Source organism: Ornithorhynchus anatinus, chromosome 8 (assembly GCF_004115215.2).
Source record: "Ornithorhynchus anatinus isolate Pmale09 chromosome 8, mOrnAna1.pri.v4, whole genome shotgun sequence".
Taxonomy (NCBI): domain Eukaryota; kingdom Metazoa; phylum Chordata; class Mammalia; order Monotremata; family Ornithorhynchidae; genus Ornithorhynchus; species Ornithorhynchus anatinus.
In genome coordinates this window covers 38,875,884-38,889,138 of record NC_041735.1, presented here as the reverse complement: position 1 = coordinate 38,889,138, position 13,255 = coordinate 38,875,884, and positions in this window count along the sequence as shown.

Genomic DNA, 13,255 nt, shown 5'->3' with positions numbered 1-13,255 from the left:
CATCTTCAAGAAAAGAGAAATCTTAACACAAAGTTTCTTACCTACTTCATTAGGCAGCATTGTTTTTCTTTCTGTGATGACATCTGTTTTACAGTACTTTCCTTTGAAAATAGTCAATTATCTGTATTAGAATTTTAGTCTTTTGTACTGAGTTAAAAACTCCACATAATTAGAACCTGTATTCTGCAATATCAATTTTAGATTTAATGACTACTGGTTGGGAACTTGTCTACAAACTCTGTTTTATTGTACTCTCCCAAGTGCTTAGTGTAGTGCTCTGCACATAGTAAGTGCTCACTATATACCAGTGATTGATTGATACTGGTGTAGCTCAGTGGAAAGAGCCTGGGTTTGGGAGTCAGAGGTCATGGGTTCTAATCCCAGCTCCACCATTTAATAATAATGTTGGTATTTGTTAAACGCTTATTATATGCAGAGCACTGTTCTAAGCCCTGGGGTAGATACAGGGTAATCAGGTTGTCCCACTTGAGGTTCACAGTCTTGATCCCCATTTTACAGATGAGGTAACTGAGGCACAGAGAAGTGAAGTGACTTGCCCACAGTCACACAGCTGACAAGCGACAGAGGCAGGATTTGTCAGCTGTGTGACTTTGGGCAAGTCACTTCACTTCTCTGTGCCTCAGTTACCTCATCTGTAAAGTGAGAATTAAGACTGTGAGCCCCACGTGGGATAACCTGATCACCTTGTATCCCCCCAGCGCTTAGAACAGTGCCTTGCACATAATAATCACTTAACAAATACCATTATTATTATTATTATTATAATTTAACCAGAAGGAGAATTGACTCTATGGTTTAAGATAATTTTTCATAGTACTTATTTAGCACTATTCACTGGGGTAGGTACAAGATAATCAACTTGCACATAGTCCCTGTCTCACATGGGGCTCATCATCTAAGATGAAAGGAGGAGGATTTAATTCCCATTTTACAGATGAGGTAGCTGAGGCACAGAGAAGTTAAGTAACTTGCCCAAGGTCACAAAGCAGACAAGTGGCAGAGCTGGGATTAGAACCCAGAACAGTTTTAAAAAATTATTATTATTTATTAAGCTCTTACTATGTACTAAGCAAGTACTAAGCACTAGGGCAGATACAAGATAATCAGGTTGGACACAGTCCCTGTCCCATGTGGGGCTCAATCCCCATTTTCCAGATGAGGTAACTGAAGCACAGAGAAGTTACGTGACTTGCCCAAGGTCACACAGCAGACAGATGGCAGAGCTGGGATTAGAACCCGGGTCCTCTGACTCCCCAGCCTGTGCCCTTTCCTAGTCTAAGCCATACCACTTCCTCAGATATTATTGCCGTCTATGGAAGTTCCAGGTCTCACAGTCACATACAGGAGGTTGGACTTGACAACAGCCTTAAAGGCCTGCAACTTGGTTTAGAGTCAGATAACCTGTTTTCACCACATCTTGTAACTCTACCGTGAGTCGAATCGAACCGGTTTAACACTGGTTAGGCTGTTTTGCTTTTTTTTCAGTTTGAACACCGTCACAAGCCAGGGAGCAAACAGTTATTTCAAACTGGTAACTCGAACCACTATAAATTTTACACTTAAAGGAAAAAGTTACTAAAGTCTGGCCATCAATCTCTGGAGCCCCAAATTCAGCATAGTTCTGGTTTCAAAGGGACAATTTAGAAACTGTTCCAAGATGACTGAAAAACCCCCAAATGAGCCTTCACATGTGGAAAATAATGTGCTTTAGGAGCAGGTGCAAACAGTGAGTATTGGATCATTTATTGGCCCATTGCTTACAGCAGCAGCACCTGCTGTGGAAGTCAGCCTCCCTGGATCGGAAGGCAAAAATATTTTGGTGTTTTTCCATTCAACACTTGAAAAAAATCCTCTTTTAAATTGACTTCAAAGAAAAAGAAATTTCTGCTGCAAAGACACTTCTTCGAATTATTTATAAAGGGTATTTTCATCTCATTTTAGAGCAAGGTAAACAAAAAACATATAAAGTCTGGCTCAGAACTATCAAAAGAGAACACGGCTTTTAAATCAGAAGGAACGTTCATCACTGTATCTTCAAACAATCCTCTTTAGAACTTCTTTTTACAGAATAAACCTTCTCCGTGGTTACAATGTTAAACATAATGTCTAGGTTCCAGTTCATCATGCAGTAACACGAAGAACAATACTATTCAAGTGACCCCTGAGTCAACCATTTCCCTGGATTCATTTTAAATCAGACACTCCGTTAAAACAAAAATTGAAACAGGTAAACAAAAAGGAGTGACTGAAACACCTTCACTTTGTTATTCATCGTCATCATCAGTGATATTTGAATGCTTCCCGGGTGCAGAGCACTCTACTAAGCGCTCGGGAGAGTACAACAGAGTTGGTAAATATGTCCGTTGCCCAAAGTGGGCTTAGAGTCTAGAGGGGGAGACAGGCATTTAAATAAATTATAGATATATGTACATCAATGTAGTGGAGGAGAGGATGATGTGGTTAAAGCATGTTTCATTTTTGCCCCATTATACAGTTGAGTATTTGGAGAAATAAATGAGTCGGTAGCTTTTTGAGACTCATTCTGAACCTAATATTTAATCAAAATGGATAACTCTGCCAACTCCTATACTTTCACAGTATCTAGATAAATGAGGGCTAAAATTGATTTGCTATGGATAAATTAGGTCAAAATATATTTGGGGACTGAAATTACCTGGATATTTGTGGGTGGAAGAATGGTTCAGGGTAAATTTGTAGTCTTGAGAATTTTCAGAGTGAAACAATAATAAAAATACTAAGGTTAACTAAATATTCCTAGCATAATGCTTCCCCTTTTTAAAGTTAATGCAAGGTTTTTAAATGTAGGCAAGATGGGTGTAAAAGAAACTGAGAAATCCATCAAAAAATGAATCAGATTGGGAAAGGGCAGCACAGTAATAGAGTTTTCTAGTCCTGATTACTGATTTTTACTGACATAAATTATACCTAGATTTTTTTGGTTATAAACCAGAACACTGGGACACCATTCCAAATGTATCTTCTCCTCCCCTCTTGGCAACCAAGAGGAGGAAGGCTGGAGGAGAAATATGGGGTGAAAATATCCCAGCTTTTTGGTATGTTCCCCACTACAAGTGCTAAAATTCTGAAGGATTTAAAGTGAGAATAAATTGAGTATGTTCCAACTCTGAGATGAAAGACCAAATGTTTGCAGTGAGCAAGAACAGCTAAGCGGTGAGAAGCAGCACATGGGCTAGTGGAAAGAGAATGGACCAGGGAGTTAGAGCCCCTGGGTTCTAATCCCAGCTCTGCCACTTGCTTGCTGTGTGAATTTGGGCAAGTCACTTAATTTCTCTATGCCTCAGTCTTCCCAGCTGTAAAATGGGAATTAAATACCTGCTCTCCCCCCTACGTAGACTGCGAGCCCCTCTTGGGACAGGAACTGTGTGCAACTTAACAAATTACTATTATTGTCATCATCATCACTGTTTAATCCGGAACAATTCCATTTTTTTCATTTATTTTGCCCAAGGTACTTTAAAAATCACAATTGCTTAGTTAAACAGAGATATAAAGGGTCAACATTATTATATCTGCGACTCAATTCTGAAAATAGATGCAGTTAAGATTATCCATGGACTTTTTGAATTTAAAATTCTTAGATAAAAGATACATGTCCTTGGAGCCTCCTACCCCTTGCCAAATGCCAAACCAGTGCAGTTGCAGGAGGGTGAAAAATGAGGGCATGAATCAAGAGGAAGCTCGACACTTGGGATGCTGGTCCGAAGGCAAATGATAGAAGGACTTGGCTTCTCTCTTGCCAGTGTTCCTGGGATTTCACCCTTACACTGGTTGGCTTGTCGTATCAGAAAGGGGATGATCTTCCAATAGGGAGTGAATAGACATGACAGAACATTGAACCAGAGACCCAGGACAGTCTGTCCAGTCTAATACCAACCAATTTTCTTTACCAAAACTAATCACTCGATCACCCTATGTTGATTGCTCTTCATAAAGAACTTTAAAACTGCACTCTTCAAAATTCAACAGTCTGAGGTGATGAGACCCATGTAACCACATTTTAATAATTAAGAAAAAAATCAACAGAGACTTTTATTCATAACCCAGAATCTGTGAAATGATAGTTTCCTCAGCGATTTTTTTTTTGGAAGGGATGAGATTTGGGGAGAAAGATCAATTGAGTCCAGAACTATGTGGCTGCAGTAAGATAGAATATATTTGCATTTTGCTATTTTAGCTCAAGCAGCTAAAACAATATAGAGAAGGTGCTCATTAATAGAAACTAAAAAATAAAATGGGTGATTCAGAAATATCAATTAATCAATTGGTATTTATTGGGGACTTACTGTACGTAGAGCACTGTACTAAGCACATGGAAACTACAGTGCAACAACATTGGTAGACATGATCCCTGTCTATAGGGAACTTACAGAGCTTAGTGGCTGGGGGAGGTAGGCATCAAAATAAATTACAGATAAGGGAAATAGAGTAATATGAGAATAGATGAAATCCCCAACTGTTCTTCTAAGTCAGGCTGTTGTTTCGGAAAAGGATCGTGAAGTGAACCATCTTGGATCGTCAGACCAACTGCATTAGTAGTGCCCTACCTAGACTAAACCCAAAAGTCCTAGGAGCTTGGCATCAGAGCTTGGTACCAGCTCACCCCTTTGGCCCTGGACTAAAGGCTTGGGACAAGTCAGCCTGAGGGGACTTCTCTCCCTCTCCACATTTTTCTGCGGGTAACCATCTGTCTACTACAATCTTCAAAGGCAGATGCAGCCTGAGGTAAAACACAGATGGCACCCAGCTGTATCATTATAATGCAGTTATGTTAGAATTAAATTCTAATGTTGAAGCATACCATCCTTCAAATACTAGGCCTATGATGGTGACCCATTATGCTTAAACCTAGAGACAATCTCCTTGCCGATTCAGTTTGAGTTGGGAGATCTTCAGGGTCTCCTGTTTTGGGCATTTTACACTGTAGTGGCTGGGTAGTAGCTAGTCGGAAAGGACACCACTCCACATTAGTAACTTTTTGTGCATGTTCGATCATCACCAAGATTCTGCAGCCCACCGGGACCACCTGACATGCACAGAAATGTGACGCATGCTTGGTATGGCACCCAGATGCATTGCTGAGATCACTTTTAGTCACGCTTGTGCTCACTTCCAAGTCTGCATAACTGCAGGCAGGACAAGGCCTGGTAGCTGCTCAGGTGGACCAGGACTGTGCCCGGCTGAATCATCATCATCAGTGGTATTTACTGAAGGCTTTCTCTGGGTCCTGAATTTCCAGTCTGTGCCACGCTGAAGACTCTTATATTCAGGTAAAAGAGTTAATTGTCATCTGATCTTTCACTTGCCCCAAAGTCATCTTCTGGCTCACTTAATGAATGAGATTTTGATTTTTTCTACCTTTCCTCTGTGCTTCTACCTTTAAGTAAACGGAGGCACCCCTCTGCTACTTTATGTAATGGAAGAGTATGTCTCGGCCCACTACTGTGGGAGCTACAGGTCTGCACTGCCCTGATGTGTGGTTGTGCTGATGAGGTCACAGGGCCCAGAGGAGAGGGTACAAGTCGGGGGTTCCAAGCACAGAGTAGCAGCAGCAAATGAGAAGGATTCTTCTGCTTATACAATGGCCCCTGCTCTTTGCTTAGATGGGAGGGCTCTCATGTGGCTATCCAAATACTGGAAGGAGGATTCTTTTTTCCAAAGATTGTGTGACTACTCTCAAACCAACCTACTTGCAGCATCTCTTTCTCATCTTTCTCACCTCTAACCGCTCTGCCTGGAGTCTTCCACCCTTTCAGATCCGGCAGGCCATTGCTCTACCCTTCTTTATGTCCCTTATGAAATCACATCTCCTCCAGGAGGCCTTCCATTAGTTAGTCTTGGTCTTCTGTCTCACCGCCCTACCTCCCATTGCCAAATACTATTGATCGATTGACTTCAGCACTTCCATATCACCCAAATACTTGAGTGCTCACCCAGTCCCACACCTAGCACTTATGTCCAAAATCTTTATATTCTATATTGCTTCCCCTCTATCTGTCATTTATTATTTTGGTGCCTGTCTATCCCGCTATAATGTAAGCTCCTTGTGGGTAGGGAACATGTCTACCAATTCTGCAATATTGTACTGTCCTAAGATCTGAGTATGCTCTTCTGCACATGGTAAGCACTCAATAAATATGGTTGATTGGTTGATTGATTGATGGTATTCTTTAGTACTCAAACCAGATCTTGGCTAGGATCTTGCCAACTCTAGAGAGGAGTGAGATGCCTTGATATTTGCCAGTCTGATTTTTCATCATTTTTCTTGAAGATGATGTAGATGGTGGCATCTTTGAGATCCCATGAGATCTTTTCAGAGTTCCATTTATTGAAAAATGCGCGGTTCCGTACTAATGATCCATTTCCATACCCATAGACCTCAACAGGTCCAGGTTCTTGCCATTTCTCATGATGGACGGCTGTGGTAACATTTTCATGCTTTCATATATTTATAAGATGTTCTAGGTCTTTCCGGGACTCATTTTTGATTTTAGGACTTAGGATCCGGCAAGTACTGAAATGTTTTTGCTTTTTTTTCATTCATTCATTCAAACGTATTTATTGAGCGCTTACTGTGTGCAGAGCACTGTATTAAGCCCTTGAAATGTTCAATTCGGCAACAGATGAAGACAATCTCTGCCCAACAGCGGGCTCACGGTCTAAAAGGGGGAGACAGACAACAAAACAAAACAAGTAGTCAAGCATCAATACCATCAAGATAAATAGAATCATAGATATAGACACATCATTAATAAAATAGAGTAATAAATAATATATACAAATAGACACAAGTGCTGTGGGGAGGGGAAGGGGGGAGAGCAGAGGGAGGGAGTAGGACAGAGGGAAAGGGAGGGCTCAGTCTGGGAAGGCTTCCTGGAGGAGGTGAGCTCTCAGTAGGGCTTTGAAGAGGTTCCTCACTGTGTCTGTGCCAGGCCTAGTGCCATCTTCACTTTTCAAAGGTGCTGTCATTGTGTGTAAAGAGGATTTTATAACTTCTTTAGTGATGCAAGACATCCTCTTCCTCTGCTTTGGCATCCCAATACTTTTCACATAGGTGCCTTGACTTGATTTTCATGCTTAACTGTAAGTTTCTCTAAACTTTCCTTTCATCTGGATCATGAGCTATTTTTGGAGCAGTACTTTCTTTGCTGCATATAGTCTCTTTTCTATCTGAGCTGTGTGACTTCAGTGACCAGGCCCAATGCCTCATTGACTGCCTTTGACAGCTAGCATCATGGAGTCCATTCGCTGTTACATTGGAGATTGAGGTGGGGTTCTTTGCTCCGGTAGGACTGCTATGATATTACCGGAGAGTTTCTTCCAGATTTATTCATTTGCTAGGAGCTTTATATTTAGCTGCTTGGGTGATTTGTGGACCATTTTTTAATGCAAAGCTGCTCTGGCAGTGCGAGCTGGGTGTGTGTCAGATGGTGTCCTGAAAAGCACTCTACTCCATGCACAGCTAATGTCAACTGGACTGGTGAGACATTTACAACAGAAACTACATCTGATTTCTTCAGTAATTTCATCAGCTCTATATGTAACATCAAAAAGGATCACACACAATATGGATTCAGAATGCAACAGTCCCCCAGTTTCAGAGCAATGTCCACCCCATCACATCTCCACTGGGCAGGACATGAGAGAAGAATGGAAGACAGCAGAAGATACAGATGCCTGCTACTTGAGGAACTAAAAGGAAGAAACCAAAACAGAATAATTGCAATGAAGAGACAACAGAGCAAAACCTCAAATTATAGTTGTGGACTTCTGGGACTAATAGCAGAAGACGGGGCATTCTGGTGTAGAGTCCAGGCACTTAACAAATAGCACAAAATAAAAAGAAAGAAAAAGGTTGTACCCTAAGATTTTTTTTTTTTTTACTGGCATTTGTTAAGCCTTTACTGTGAGCCAGGCACTGTACTAAACACTGGTGTGGATGTAAGATAATTGGGTTAGACACACTTCCTAACTCACAAAAGTCTCACAGTCTTAATCCCAATTTTACAGATGAGGTAACAGGCTCTTCTGTGTGTTGTGAAATTAAGTGCACAAAAATTGTGTGTGTACACTGATGATTTTGGAGGTTTTAATCATGTCTCCTCTCTGCCTTCAATTTTTCAAGCTGTAGAGTTAAAGTGAGTTTTCAGCTTGCTCCTAAGTATGCTGAACACAGTTTCATGAAAGTAGGAATCTAATAGCTATTTACCTACTTCATGTTATCAGTATGTATTTTAGTTTATTTTCCAATTATGACCATTCAATTGATGAAATCCTAGTGGCTACTAACAGTAGTAGTGATTTTGTGGGCAGAACACTGTATTATGTGCTGGGAGAGAAAATGCACAGACTAGTCATTTTCAGTTATCTCACTAAAAAGAGGGCATTTCTCTAAGGCATAACCTTATATGGGCTATCAGAGTATGCTAAGAGTAAAATATTCTTGACTGATATCATCATGTTTAAAAGAACCCAAGCTCCTTAGTAGTTTCATAAGGGTGCACTTCAGGCCTGAGTCGACAGTTTCCAGGTTTTGATTTTGTTGAAACAGTCCTTAAAGAGTCTTCTGCTTCATATAGAAAGCTCATGCTCAATTCTCAGGGATCTGATCTGTGAGTGCAGAGAAAATTTTCATGTCTTTTAAAAAGTTATTTCATTAATTCCAGATCATTGATTATATCTATCCAAGATGTGTATCCATTCTTCCTTCATGATGCATTTTTGTCTCCATTAGGTTCCTGTGGAATGATGACAAAATTGTAGGCTCCATCTCATCTTCGGGCCTTTTAAATCACTCTCACAGGTAAGCAGCACCTAAAGATATCTTAATGGTATGATATCGAGATGTGAATCCTAACAAAATCCGATAACCTGAATTATAATTAAGAACTAGAAAACACCTTTTTAGCTCATCACACTTTCTATTTAAAATGGAAGCAAGCGATTGGGTGGGGGGTAGTGAGATTTTTGTTGTGTTTCTCCTGATCCTTTCTCAAATTTCTCCTTGACCAGTTTCTTTTGAATATTGTTATATCTTCAGCTATTTATACAATGATGATCAGGCCCTCTAGCCCTATGCTAATTGAAAAGCAACTATGCATTGTTGATTTGATGGAGAAAAATCAGTCGAGGTGTGTTTTACATATTATGCCTCTTGGTCTACTTGAAACTTAAGGAACTAAAACAAGTAGAGATAATTGCTTATGACATCTTTCATGTTTATGAAAAGCACATTTTGAGATTGTGATTATTTTAATTATTTTTTTAAAGATTTGCTTTGTAGATCAGTGTAGGCTTTCAAGTGCATAATTTATCATAAAGGCTTCCAAAGCACAGATTTTTTTTAGCATTATAATGCATGAACTGTGTATTACTGGATGAGAAAAGTGTTCTTTCTACAAGCCATCACCATTATTTTGCTGGATCCCCACTGTGCAAATCCCATTATTATGTAAAGGAGTTGTGAAATGTTTGCTCATTCTGAGAATGGTCTGTTTATGCCAACTGGCATAATGTACCATAAACTTGCAATGGTCATTTTAGAGTAAAAAAGTCTCACTTCTAACATTCATCTGAGTAAATGCCTTGTGTAAGGCACAGATTTGAATAGCAGTAACGTAAAATTATGCATTTGTCAAGCTATCCTTCATTAAAATTGCATAGTATATAAATATTAAAATATACACAATACAGTTATTAGTTTCCTATTATTGTAGTGCCCGCTGTAGCAAAGCATTAGGCTTTCATATTTTCTAGTGGGTCATTCGAGGCAAACCGTGCAAGAAGTGTGGAGAAAAACAGTCGTGGTTTTTGCCATGGCCTCTCTGAGACTGAGCTGTTCCCCAGTGCTTAATAAAGGACAAACCTGTTTTATATTTATATATGTGTGAGTCTGATGTCATAATGAGTCGACCCCTGGTCAGATGAAGTATAATCCAGTAATGTTTTATTAAGTTGCAGTGTGTTTCCCCCCATATATCTTGGTCTAGCCTAGAGCCGTCTATTCTTTTAGATTCATTCTGAGCCAACCTTATCTGTCCCTTGCCTAAATCCCTTTTCTGGTACTGCCAGGTTCCTGTCCCCAAGATATTATGAATTGTCAGATTATTTAATTCCCTTCTGGTTCCCTCATGTCTACACCTGTGAATGTATTGCATTTAAAAAGGAAATAATATGAATTTAAAGCAAGGGATCAGGGGCTATTTTAAAGAAAGAGGAGGATGTTCTGGTCAGTTGGACCTCTTGAAGCTAATAATTTGCAAAGCATTCTTGAAAACTGGAAACCTCGATTTCTTTCTGGTATTCGAAAATTTGGAGATGAACGTAGGATTTTAGACTGTAAGCTCGTCTTTGTGCTGTTAACTCATTATGGGCAGAGAATGTGTCTACTAATTCTGTATTGTGTACCCTCCCTATAGTTTTGTACATTAATAATAATAATAATGGTATTTGTTAAGCGTTTTCTATGTGCCAAGCACTATTCTAAGTACTTTGCACTTAGTAAGGGCTCAGTAAACACTATTGATTGATTATTTATCTTAGATCATTAAATTAATTAATTTTAGATTCATCCTTCCAAGGAACCCACATCTATCATGATTAGCATCTCCTGTTTGTCCCACACTACTCTAAGTGCTTGGGAGAGTACAAAAGAGGTAGTAGAGACAATAATCCCTGCTTTCAAAGAACTTACAGTCTAAGAGGGGAGACAGAGGCAAACTCATTTACAGAGAACAGGAAGAAGAGAGTAAAGAAATGGATAAGTGAGTCATTATGTTGCTAAATTGTAGACATTGTACAAAAGTGCCGCAAGTGACTGCCATTACAGAAATGGGGTGGAGAGAGGGGGATTATTGGCAAAAGTCTGCTGGAGAAGGTGAGATTTCAGGAGGGCTTTGAAGATAGGGAGAGCTAAGGTCTGGTGGATTTGAAGAGGGAGGGAGAACATGAGTAAGGGGTCTAAGGTGAAACTGATGAGAACAAAGCACCGTGAGAAGATGAGCTTGAGAGGAACAGAATGTCTGAGCTGGGGTTTTATGAGAGCAGAGAGCTGATAAAATGGAGAGGACTGCTTGAGCACCTTAAAGGGGATGGATGGGACTTTCTACTTTATACAGGGGGTAATGGGTTATCACTGATAGCTTTTGAAGAGTGGAAAAATGAGTGCAGAATGATGTTTTTGAAAAATGATCTAGGCAGCAGAGTGAAATATGGATTGGTGAGGCTGGAGACAGGGAAAACCAGTGAGGAGGCTCTATATTCATGTACAAATAATTCTTTCTAGGCTCTCAGATATATTTTGTTGGTCATCTATCTCTATCTTCCTAAATAGAAGTCTCAAGTTTATTGCAACTCAGTAATTTGACCTATAAGGGAAAGATATGAGGGATATTAGGTGAGATTTTGTTACTGGAAAAACATCGCTTGATAAATTGAATCAAACAGTTCTTGTTTTGTACTTTTTAGCCCCCTTAAGAATTAGAACATGACCTGATTATCTTGCATCTACTACAGCACTTAGTACAGAACTCTTGCGGACATGATGCCATTTGCCTTGTCCCTTTGAGTCTTCCTTTATCCTCATCACCACTTGATGCTTGTTAACCCCAGGTCCCTTTGTGCAAATTTGCACATTATAAAGTGGAAGATGATGAAGAAGTCCCTCTGATCAATCTGGGCTGCACCTCTCAAAATCTTAAATCAGGTGAAATTGTCATCATGAGCACTTTACTCTTTTTTTTTTTTTGGTTAGAGTCTCTCTCTTTTCTCCAGACAATACCCACCTAGTGTCTCTTTCCCTGAGACACTGAGTGAACTACAGTATCTGACCTTTCACATGCCCTGTTGCTCCTGAATTCCCAATAGCCGTCATAACTGAGAAGAGGATGAATATTGAGTCCTTTGACGTTCTGATAAATGGAACCACAAGCGTCTCATACTATTTTTTAAGTAACGGTAATTGATATTGTTACTAATATTACTAGGTGCCAAGCATTGTGCTAAGCGCTGAGGTAGAGAGAAAATATTCAGATCAGGCACAGTCCCTGCCCCCATGGGGCTCACAGTCTATGAAGGAGGCAGAACAGCTATCAAACTCCCATTTTACAGATGAGAAAACAAATAGTGTGGGCTTGGGGTTGGTTTCGTTTCAGCTGAATGACTTGGTTGAGGATTTTGGAGAGGGCTATAAAGATAAAATTAAAAATCTGTGGTTGACCCCATTTTCAGATGAATGCCCATTTGCTACTCTTTTCTTTTCATGGTCACCCAAAAGAGGTTGAGAATCTTGAGTCCCTAATATCTGCTTAGTTTATTTTCTTGACCATGACAAACAAATCTCTCCGAGATTCCAGCTGTAAAGGGGAGATAACGATACTTGCTTATGATGAATAATGATGCAAAATATTACACTGGTGAACAGGCCTAGCCATAGATCTAGACGCTGCTGCCTCAACGAGTTTCCTCTGGATGTCAAGAAGATTTGTTACTGCACTTTTGTTTTTAAGGCCTTTCACGATCTTAGGTTTAAATGCTTAACTTTAGAATTCTTAACCTTGCACTGATGGATCAGTTGTTCTGTCTTCCAACCTTGCTTTCAAGAACGCCATGCTCAGTTTACAGATTTTAGACTCTTCTGCTGGGCTCTCTATTCTAGTGAAAGCAAAAAATGTTTCTTACTGAAACAGCCAGGCATCGATACTGACCATGGAGCAGGTAGTGAGCGGGTGTGGCTTGGGTGTGGGGTGTGGGCGAGAATTGTACTGGTTCACCTTACAGCCTGGTTATGACCATGGGAATCCCCTAGGTCTCTGGGCTGGAGCTGGAGCAGTGGAGGGGAAGGCTGGATTTCCCTTTATCCCTACCTGGAGTGTCCCCCATGCCCTTTGCACAACTACAGCAACAATAACACTAATAATAGTGGTTTTCGTTAAGCACTTACTACGTGTCAAGCACTGTTCTAAGTGCTGGGGTAGATACAAGGTTACCAGGTTGGACACAGTCCCTGTCCCTCATGGGGCTCACAATCTTAATCCCCATTTTCCAGATGAGGTAACTGCGGCACAGGCAAGTGAAGTGACTTGCCCACAGTTACGCAACAGACAAGTGGCGGAGTCAGGATTAGAACCCAGGTCCTTCTGACTCCCAGGCCCTTGCTCTAGCCACTAGGCCATGCTGCTTCATGTGGGACCTATGC